Source organism: Capricornis sumatraensis, unplaced genomic scaffold (assembly GCF_032405125.1).
Source record: "Capricornis sumatraensis isolate serow.1 unplaced genomic scaffold, serow.2 scaffold7, whole genome shotgun sequence".
Lineage (NCBI taxonomy): Eukaryota > Metazoa > Chordata > Mammalia > Artiodactyla > Bovidae > Capricornis > Capricornis sumatraensis.
This window is the reverse complement of record NW_027184618.1, coordinates 1,967,778-1,978,491: the sequence shown is the minus strand read 5'-3', so window position 1 is coordinate 1,978,491 and position 10,714 is coordinate 1,967,778.

Here is a 10,714-nt window from a genome sequence, read left to right as displayed (position 1 = left end):
GAGGCCAGTCCCCATGCGAGTTGCTAGGGGGCCTCTCGGGATTCCTCTCCCGTCGATACCGGGGCCAAAAACCTTGAGTGGAGTCAGGGCCGGAACCGAGGATTCCTCTCAGGGGCTGACATGGATCTTTGGGTACTTCTGGAGTCTACCCAGGGGAGTCAGGCCTCGTCTCGAGTGGGGGCATGCACGTGCGCTTTCCTTCCAGGCTGTAGCAGCAATGTCACGCTTCCCGTCGCGTGGATCAAAGGATCTGTGGTTTTCCCTCGAGGCTTTCCCTCGAGGCTTTCCCACAGGGCTGTCCCACGTGCCACCGTGGTGTGAGTCAATCCTGGGCGTGAAAGATGAGCCAGTGCAGGGCAAAGAGGTTCCTCTGTAATGGACTGAGACATCTGGGGGACTCTTGGAATGGTGGTACGACCATGGAGTTCCTCTCGCCATTCCTGTTGAGAGTGCCTCCTCTTGAGATGCGACGGGAACGCCGGGAATTCTTTCCCGTTTAAAGCAGGGAAAGGATCCCTCATCTCGAGCTACGAGGGGGAAACGGGGCTCCTCTGGATGTGGGCGGGACCATCGTGCTTCCTCTCTAGTGGAGACGGGTATGGTGGTGAACTTCTTGAGTTGCAGCAAGGCTGTGAAAGACCCTTTCGAAGTTCCAGAGGTAAGGTGTCATTAGTCTCCAGACGCCTCATCGGAAATAGGCCTCATTTCGCCTGGAAGGGAGAACTTCCTGGATTTTCTCCAGTTGCGGCAGGTGTTCTCGAGTTACGACGGGGACCTCAGGGACCCGCCCTGGTGGCCTCAGGAGAGGCCAGTCCCTATGCGAGTTGCTAGGGGGCCTCTCGGGATTCCTCTCCCGTCGATACCGGGGCCAAAAACCTTGTGTGGAGTCAGGGCCGGAACCGAGGATTCCTCTCAGGGGCTGACATGGATCTTTGGGTACTTCTGGAGTCTCCCCAGGGGAGTCAGGCCTCGTCTCGAGTGGGGGCATGCACGTGCGCTTTCCTTCCAGGCTGTAGCAGCAATGTCACGCTTCCCGTCGCATGGATCAAATGATGTGTGGTTTTCCCTAGAGGCTTTCCCACAGGGCTGTCCCACGTGCCACCGTGGTGTGAGTCGATCCTCGGCGTGAAAGATGAGCCAGTGCAGGGCAAAGAGGTTCCTCTGGAATGGACTGAGACATCTGGGGGACTCTTGGAATGGTGGTACGACCATGGAGTTCCTCTCGCCTTTCCTGTTGAGAGTGCCTCCTCTTGAGATGCGACGGGAACGCCGGGAATTCTTTCCCGTTAAAAGCAGGGAAAGGATCCCTCATCTCGAGATCCGAGGGGGAAACGGGGCTCCTCTGGATGTGGGCGGGACCATCGTGCTTTCTCTCGAGTGGAGACGGGTATGGCGGTGAACTTCTTGAGTTGCAGCAAGGGTGTGAAAGACCCTTTCGAAGTTCCAGAGGTTAGGTGTCATTAGTCTCCAGAGGCCTCATCGGAAATAGGCCTCATCTCGCCTGGAAGGGAGAACTTCCTTGATTTTCTCGAGTTGCGGCAGGTGTTCTCGAGTTACGACGGGGACCTCAGAGACCCGCCCTGTTGGCCTCAGGAGAGGCCAGTCCCTATGCGTGTTGCTAGGGGGCCCCTCGGGATTCCTCTCCTGTCGATACCGGGGCCAAAAACCTTGTGTGGAGTCAGGGCCGGAACCGAGGATTCCTCTCAGGGACTGATATGGATCTTTGGGTACTTCTGGAGTCTCGCCAGGGGAGACAGGCCTTGTCTCGTGTGGGGGCATGCACGTGCACTTTCCTTCCAGGCTGTAGCAGCAATGTCACGCTTCCCGTCGCGTGGATCAAAGGATCTGCGGTTTTCGCTCGAGGGTTTCCCTCGAGGCTTTCCCACAGGGCTGTCCCACGTGACACCGTGGTGTGAGTCGATTCTCGGCGTGAAAAATGAGCCAGTGCAGGGCAAAGAGGTTCCTCTGGAATGGACTGAGACATCTGGGGGACTCTTGGAATGGTGGTACGACCATGGAGTTCCTCTCGCCTTTCCTGTTGAGAGTGCCTCCTCTTGAGATGCGACGGGAACGCCGGGAATTCTTTCCCGTTGAAAGCAGGGAAAGGATCCCTCATCTCGAGCTACGAGGGGGAAACGGGGCTCCTCTGGATGGGGCGGGACCATCGTGCTTCCTCTCTAGTGGAGACGGGTATGGCGGTGAACTTCTTGAGTTGCAGCAAGGGTGTGAAAGACCCTTTCGAAGTTCCAGAGGTTAGGTGTCATTAGTCTCCAGAGGCCTCATCGGAAATAGGCCTCATCTCGCCTGGAAGGGAGAACTTCCTGGATTTTCTCGAGTTGCGGCAGGTGTTCTCGAGTTACGACGGGGACCTCAGGGACCCGCCCTGGTGGCCTCAGGAGAGGCCAGTCCCTAGGCGAGTTGCTAGGGGGCCTCTCGGATTCCTCTCCCGTTGATACCGGGGCCAAAAACCTTCTGTGGAATCAGGGCCGGAACCGAGGATTCCTCTCAGGGGCTGACATGGATCTTTGGGTACTTCTGGAGTCTCCCCAGGGGAGTCAGGCCTCGTCTCGAGTGGGGGCATGCACGTGCGCTTTCCTTCCAGGCTGTAGCAGCAATGTCACGCTTCCCGTCGCGTGGATCAAAGGATCTGTGGTTTTCCCTCGAGGCTTTCCCTCGAGGCTTTCCCACAGGGCTGTCCCACGTGCCACCGTGGTGTGAGTCAATCCTGGGCGTGAAAGATGAGCCAGTGCAGGGCAAAGAGGTTCCTCTGGAATGGACTGAGACATCTGGGGGACTCTTGGAATGGTGGTACGAACATGGAGTTCCTCTCGCCTTTCCTGTTGAGAGTGCCTCCTCTTGAGATGCGACGGGAACGCCGGGAATTCTTTCCCGTTTAAAGCAGGGAAAGGATCCCTCATCTCGAGCTACAAGGGGGAAACGGGGCTCCTCTGGATGTGGGCGGGACCATCGTGCTTCCTCTCTAGTGGAGACGGGTATGGTGGTGAACTTCTTGAGTTGCAGCAAGGCTGTGAAAGACCCTTTCGAAGTTCCAGAGGTAAGGTGTCATTAGTCTCCAGACGCCTCATCGGAAATAGGCCTCATTTCGCCTGGAAGGGAGAACTTCCTGGATTTTCTCGAGTTGCGGCAGGTGTTCTCGAGTTACGACGGGGACCTCAGGGACCCGCCCTCGTGGCCTCAGGAGAGGCCAGTCCCTATGCGAGTTGCTAGGGGGCCTCTCGGGATTCCTCTCCCGTCGATACCGGGGCCAAAACCCTTGTGTGGAGTCAGGGCCGGAACCGAGGATTCCTCTCAGGGGCTGACATGGATCTTTGGGTACTTCTGGAGTCTCCCCAGGGGAGTCAGGCCTCGTCTCGAGTGGGGGCATGCACGTGCACTTTCCTTCCAGGCTGTAGCAGCAATGTCACGCTTCCCGTCGCGTTGATCAAATGATGTGTGGTTTTCCCTCGAGGCTTTCCCACAGGGCTGTCCCACGTTCCACCGTGGTGTGAGTCGATCCTCGGCGTGAAAGATGAGCCAGTGCAGGGCAAAGAGGTTCCTCTGGAATGGACTGAGACATCTGGGGGACTCTTGGAATGGTGGTACGACCATGGAGTTCCTCTCGCCTTTCCTGTTGAGAGTGCCTCCTCTTGAGATGCGACGGGAACGCCGGGAATACTTTCCCGTTGAAAGCAGGGAAAGGATCCCTCATCTCGAGCTACGAGGGGGAAACGGGGCTCCTCTGGATGTGGGCGTGACCATCGTGCTTTCTCTCGAGTGGAGACGGGTATGGCGGTGAACTTCTTGAGTTGCAGCAAGGGTGTGAAAGACCCTTTCGAAGTTCCAGAGGTAGGTGTCATTAGTCTCCAGACGCCTCATCGGAAATAGGCCTCACCTCGCCTGGAAGGGAGAACTTCCTTGATTTTCTCGAGTTGCGGCAGATGTTCTCGAGTTACGACGGGGACCTCAGGGACCCGCCCTGTTGGCCTCAGGAGAGGCCAGTCCCTATGCGTGTTGCTAGGGGGCCCCTCGGGATTCCTCTCCCGTCGATACCGGGGCCAAAAACCTTGTGTGGAGTCAGGGCCGGAACCGAGGATTCCTCTCAGGGGCTGACATGGATCTTTGGGTACTTCTGGAGTCTCCTCAGTGGAGTCAGGCCTCGTCTCGATTGGGGGCATGCACGTGCGCTTTCCTTTCAGGCTGTAGCAGCAATGTCACGCTTCCCGTCGCGTGGATCAAATGATGTGTGGTTTTCCCTTGAGGCTTTCCCACAGGGCTGTCCCACGTGCCACCGTGGTGTGAGTCGATCCTCGGCGTGAAAGATGAGCCAGTGCAGGGCAAAGAGCTTCCTCTGGAATGGACTGAGACATCTGGGGGACTCGTGGAATGGTGGTACGACCATGGAGTTCCTCTCGCCTTTCCTGTTGAGAGTGCCTCCTCTTGAGATGCGACGGGAACGCAGGGAATTCTTTCCCGTTGAAAGCAGGGAAAGGATCCCTCATCTCGAGCTACGAGGGGGAAACTGGGCTCCTTTGGATGTGGTCGGGACCATCGTGCTTCCTCTCGAGTGGAGACGGGTATGGTGGTGAACTTCTTGAGTTGCAGCAAGGGTGTGAAAGACCCTTTCGAAGTTCCAGAGGTTAGGTGTCATTAGTCTCCAGACGCCTCATCGGAAATAAGCCTCATCTCGCCTGGAAGGGAGAACTTCCTGGATTTTCTCGAGTTGTGGCAGGTGTTCTCGAGTAACGACGGGGACCTCAGGGACCGGCCCTGGTGGCCTCAGGAGAGGCCAGTCCCCATGCGAGTTGCTAGGGGGCCTCTCGGGATTCCTCTCCCGTCGATACCGGGGCCAAAAAGCTTGTGTGGAGTCAGGGCCGGAACCGAGGATTCCTCTCAGGGGCTGACATGGATCTTTGGGTACTTCTGGAGTCTCCCCAGGGGAGTCAGGCCTCGTCTCGAGTGGGGGCATGCACGAGCGCTTTCCTTCCAGGCTGTAGCAGCAATGTCACGCTTCCCGTCGCGTGGATCAAAGGATCTGTGGTTTTCCCTCGAGGCTTTCCCTGGAGGCTTTCCCACAGGGCTGTCCCACGTGCCACCGTGGTGTGAGTCGATCCTCGGCGTGAAAGATGAGCCAGTGCAGGGCAAAGAGGTTCCTCTGGAATGGACTGAGACATCTGGGGGACTCTTGGAATGGTGGTACGACCATGGAGTTCCTCTCGCCTTTCCTGTTGAGAGTGCCTCCTCTTGAGATGCGACGGGAACGCCGGGAATTCTTTCCCGTTGAAACCAGGGAAAGGATCCCTCATCTCGAGCTACGAGGGGGAAACGGGGCTCCTCTGGATGTGGGCGGGACCATCGTGCTTCCTCTCGAGTGGAGACGGGTATGGCGGTGAACTTCTTGAGTTGCAGCAAGGGTGTGAAAGACCCTTTCGAAGTTCCAGAGGTTTGGTGTCAATAGTCTCCAGAGGCCTCATCGGAAATAGGCCTCATCTCGCCTGGAAGGGAGAACTACCTGGATTTTCTCGAGTTGCGGCAGGTGTTCTTGAGTTACGACGGGGACCTCAGGGACCCGCCCTGGTGGCCTCAGGAGAGGCCAGTTCCCATGCGAGTTGCTAGGGGGTCTCTCGGGATTCCTCTCCCGTCGATACCGGGGCCAAAAAGCTTGTGTGGAGTCAGGGCCGGAACCGAGGATTCTTCTCAGGGGCTGACATGGATCTTTGGGTACTTCTGGAGTCTCCCCAGGGGAGTCAGGCCTCGTCTCGAGTGGGGGCATGCATGTGCGCTTTCCTTCCAGGCTGTAGCAGCAATGTCACGCTTCCCGTCGCGTGGATCAAAGGATCTGTGGTTTTCCCTCGAGGCTTTCCCTCGAGGCTTTCCCACAGGGCTGTCCCACGTGCCACCGTGTTGTGAGTCGATCCTCGGCGTGAAAGATGAGCCAGTGCAGGGCAAAGAGGTTCCTCTGGAATGGACTGAGACATCTGGGGGACTCTTGGAATGGTGGTACGACCATGGAGTTCCTCTCGCCTTTCCTGTTGAGAGTGCCTCCTCTTGAGATGCGACGGGAACGCCGGGAATTCTTTCCCGTTGAAAGCAGGGAAAGGATCCCTCATCTCGAGCTACGAGGGGGAAACGGGGCTCCTCTGGATGTGGGCGGGACCATCGTGCTTCCTCTCGAGTGGAGACGGGTATGGCGGTGAACTTCTTGAGTTGCATCAAGGGTGTGAAAGACCCTTTCGAAGTTCCAGAGGTTTGGTGTCATTAGTCTCCAGAGGCCTCATCGGAAATAGGCCTCATCTCGCCTGGAAGGGAGAACTTCCTGGATTTTCTCGAGTTGCGGCAGGTGTTCTCGAGTTACGACGGGGACCTCAGGGACCCGCCCTGGTGGCCTCAGGAGAGGCCAGTCCCTAGGCGAGTTGCTAGGGGGCCTCTCGGATTCCTCTCCCGTTGATACCGGGGCCAAAAACCTTCTGTGGAATCAGGGCCGGAACCGAGGATTCCTCTCAGGGGCTGACATGGATCTTTGGGTACTTCTGGAGTCTCCCCAGGGGAGTCAGGCCTCGTCTCGAGTGGGGGCATGCACGTGCGCTTTCCTTCCAGGCTGTAGCAGCAATGTCACGCTTCCCGTCGCGTGGATCAAAGGATCTGTGGTTTTCCCTCGAGGCTTTCCCTCGAGGCTTTCCCACAGGGCTGTCCCACGTGCCACCGTGGTGTGAGTCAATCCTGGGCGTGAAAGATGAGCCAGTGCAGGGCAAAGAGGTTCCACTGGAATGGACTGAGACATCTGGGGGACTCTTGGAATGGTGGTACGACCATGGAGTTCCTCTCGCCTTTCCTGTTGAGAGTGCCTCCTCTTGAGATGCGACGGGAACGCCGGGAATTCTTTCCCGTTGAAAGCAGGGAAAGGATCCCTCATCTCGAGCTACGAGGGGGAAACGGGGCTCCTCTGGATGTGGGCGGGACCATCGTGCTTCCTCTTTAGTGGAGACGGGTATGGTGGTGAACTTCTTGAGTTGCAGCAAGGCTGTGAAAGACCCTTTCGAAGTTCCAGAGGTAAGGTGTCATTAGTCTCCAGACGCCTCATCGGAAATAGGCCTCATTTCGCCTGGAAGGGAGAACTTCCTGGATTTTCTCGAGTTGCGGCAGGTGTTCTCGAGTTACGACGGGGACCTCAGGGACCCGCCCTCGTGGCCTCAGGAGAGGCCAGTCCCTATGCGAGTTGCTAGGGGGCCTCTCGGGATTCCTCTCCCGTCGATACCGGGGCCAAAACGCTTGTGTGGAGTCAGGGCCGGAACCGAGGATTCCTCTCAGGGGCTGACATGGATCTTTGGGTACTTCTGGAGTCTCCCCAGGGGAGTCAGGCCTCGTCTCGAGTGGGGGCATGCACGTGCACTTTCCTTCCAGGCTGTAGCAGCAATGTCACGCTTCCCGTCGCGTGGATCAAAGGATCTGTGGTTTTCCCTCGAGGCTTTCCCTCGAGGCTTTCCCACAGGGCTGTCCCACGTGCCACCGTGGTGTGATTCGATCCTCGGCGTGAAAGATGAGCCAGTGCAGGGCAAAGAGGTTCCTCTGGAATGGACTGAGACATCTGGGGGACTCTTGGAATGGTGGTACGACCATGGAGTTCCTCTCGCCTTTCCTGTTGAGAGTGCCTCCTCTTGAGATGCGACGGGAACGCCGGGAATTTTTTGCCGTTGAAAGCAGGGAAAGGATCCCTCATCTCGAGCTACGAGGGGGAAACGGGGCTCCTCTGGATGTGGGCGGGACCATCGTGCTTTCTCTCGAGTGGAGACGGGTATGGCGGTGAACTTCTTGAGTTGCAGCAAGGGTGTGAAAGACCCTTTCGAAGTTCCAGAGGTAGGTGTCACTAGTCTCCAGACGCCTCATCGGAAATAGGCCTCATCTCGCCAGGAAGGGAGAACTTCCTTGATTTTCTCGAGTTGCGGCAGATGTTCTCGAGTTACGACGGGGACCTCAGGGACCCGCCCTGTTGGCCTCAGGAGAGGCCAGTCCCTATGCGTGTTGCTAGGGGGCCCCTCGGGATTCCTCTCCCGTCGATACCGGGGCCAAAAACCTTGTGTGGAGTCAGGGCCGGAACCGAGGATTCCTCTCAGGGGCTGACATGGATCTTTGGGTACTTCTGGAGTCTCCTCAGTGGAGTCAGGCCTCGTCTCGATTGGGGGCATGCACGTGCGCTTTCCTTTCAGGCTGTAGCAGCAATGTCACGCTTCCCGTCGCGTGGATCAAATGATGTGTGGTTTTCCCTCGAGGCTTTCCCACAGGGCTGTCCCACGTGCCACCGTGGTGTGAGTCGATCCTCGGCGTGAAAGATGAGCCAGTGCAGGGCAAAGAGGTTCCTCTGGAATGGACTGAGACATCTGGGGGACTCTTGGAATGGTGGTACGACCATGGAGTTCCTCTCTCCTTTCCTGTTGAGAGTGCCTCCTCTTGAGATGCGACGGGAACGCCGGGAATTCTTTCCCGTTGAAACCAGGGAAAGGATCCCTCATCTCGAGCTACGAGGGGGAAACGGGGCTCCTCTGGATGTGGGCGGGACCATCGTGCTTCCTCTCGAGTGGAGACGGGTATGGCGGTGAACTTCTTGAGTTGCAGCAAGGGTGTGAAAGACCCTTTCGAAGTTCCAGAGGTTTGGTGTCAATAGTCTCCAGAGGCCTCATCGGAAATAGGCCTCATCTCGCCTGGAAGGGAGAACTACCTGGATTTTCTCGAGTTGCGGCAGGTGTTCTTGAGTTACGACGGGGACCTCAGGGACCCGCCCTGGTGGCCTCAGGAGAGGCCAGTTCCCATGCGAGTTGCTAGGGGGTCTCTCGGGATTCCTCTCCCGTCGATACCGGGGCCAAAAAGCTTGTGTGGAGTCAGGGCCGGAACCGAGGATTCTTCTCAGGGGCTGACATGGATCTTTGGGTACTTCTGGAGTCTCCCCAGGGGAGTCAGGCCTCGTCTCGAGTGGGGGCATGCATGTGCGCTTTCCTTCCAGGCTGTAGCAGCAATGTCACGCTTCCCGTCGCGTGGATCAAAGGATCTGTGGTTTTCCCTCGAGGCTTTCCCTCGAGGCTTTCCCACAGGGCTGTCCCACGTGCCACCGTGTTGTGAGTCGATCCTCGGCGTGAAAGATGAGCCAGTGCAGGGCAAAGAGGTTCCTCTGAAATGGACTGAGACATCTGGGGGACTCTTGGAATGGTGGTACGACCATGGAGTTCCTCTCGCCTTTCCTGTTGAGAGTGCCTCCTCTTGAGATGCGACGGGAACGCCGGGAATTCTTTCCCGTTGAAAGCAGGGAAAGGATCCCTCATCTCGAGCTACGAGGGGGAAACGGGGCTCCTCTGGATGTGGGCGGGACCATCGTGCTTCCTCTCGAGTGGAGACGGGTATGGCGGTGAACTTCTTGAGTTGCACCAAGGGTGTGAAAGACCCTTTCGAAGTTCCAGAGGTTTGGTGTCATTAGTCTCCAGAGGCCTCATCGGAAATAGGCCTCATCTCGCCTGGAAGGGAGAACTTCCTGGATTTTCTCGAGTTGCGGCAGGTGTTCTCGAGTTACGACGGGGACCTCAGGGACCCGCCCTGGTGGCCTCAGGAGAGGCCAGTCCCTAGGCGAGTTGCTAGGGGGCCTCTCGGATTCCTCTCCCGTTGATACCGGGGCCAAAAACCTTCTGTGGAATCAGGGCCGGAACCGAGGATTCCTCTCAGGGGCTGACATGGATCTTTGGGTACTTCTGGAGTCTCCCCAGGGGAGTCAGGCCTCGTCTCGAGTGGGGGCATGCACGTGCGCTTTCCTTCCAGGCTGTAGCAGCAATGTCACGCTTCCCGTCGCGTGGATCAAAGGATCTGTGGTTTTCCCTCGAGGCTTTCCCTCGAGGCTTTCCCACAGGGCTGTCCCACGTGCCACCGTGGTGTGAGTCAATCCTGGGCGTGAAAGATGAGCCAGTGCAGGGCAAAGAGGTTCCTCTGGAATGGACTGAGACATCTGGGGGACTCTTGGAATGGTGGTACGACCATGGAGTTCCTCTCGCCTTTCCTGTTGAGAGTGCCTCCTCTTGAGATGCGACGGGAACGCCGGGAATTCTTTCCCGTTGAAAGCAGGGAAAGGATCCCTCATCTCGAGCTACGAGGGGGAAACGGGGCTCCTCTGGATGTGGGCGGGACCATCGTGCTTCCTCTTTAGTGGAGACGGGTATGGTGGTGAACTTCTTGAGTTGCAGCAAGGCTGTGAAAGACCCTTTCGAAGTTCCAGAGGTAAGGTGTCATTAGTCTCCAGACGCCTCATCGGAAATAGGCCTCATTTCGCCTGGAAGGGAGAACTTCCTGGATTTTCTCGAGTTGCGGCAGGTGTTCTCGAGTTACGACGGGGACCTCAGGGACCCGCCCTCGTGGCCTCAGGAGAGGCCAGTCCCTATGCGAGTTGCTAGGGGGCCTCTCGGGATTCCTCTCCCGTCGATACCGGGGCCAAAACGCTTGTGTGGAGTCAGGGCCGGAACCGAGGATTCCTCTCAGGGGCTGACATGGATCTTTGGGTACTTCTGGAGTCTCCCCAGGGGAGTCAGGCCTCGTCTCGAGTGGGGGCATGCACGTGCACTTTCCTTCCAGGCTGTAGCAGCAATGTCACGCTTCCCGTCGCGTGGATCAAATGATGTGTGGTTTTCCCTCGAGGCTTTCCCACAGGGCTGTCCCACGTTCCAACGTGGTGTGAGTCGATCCTCGG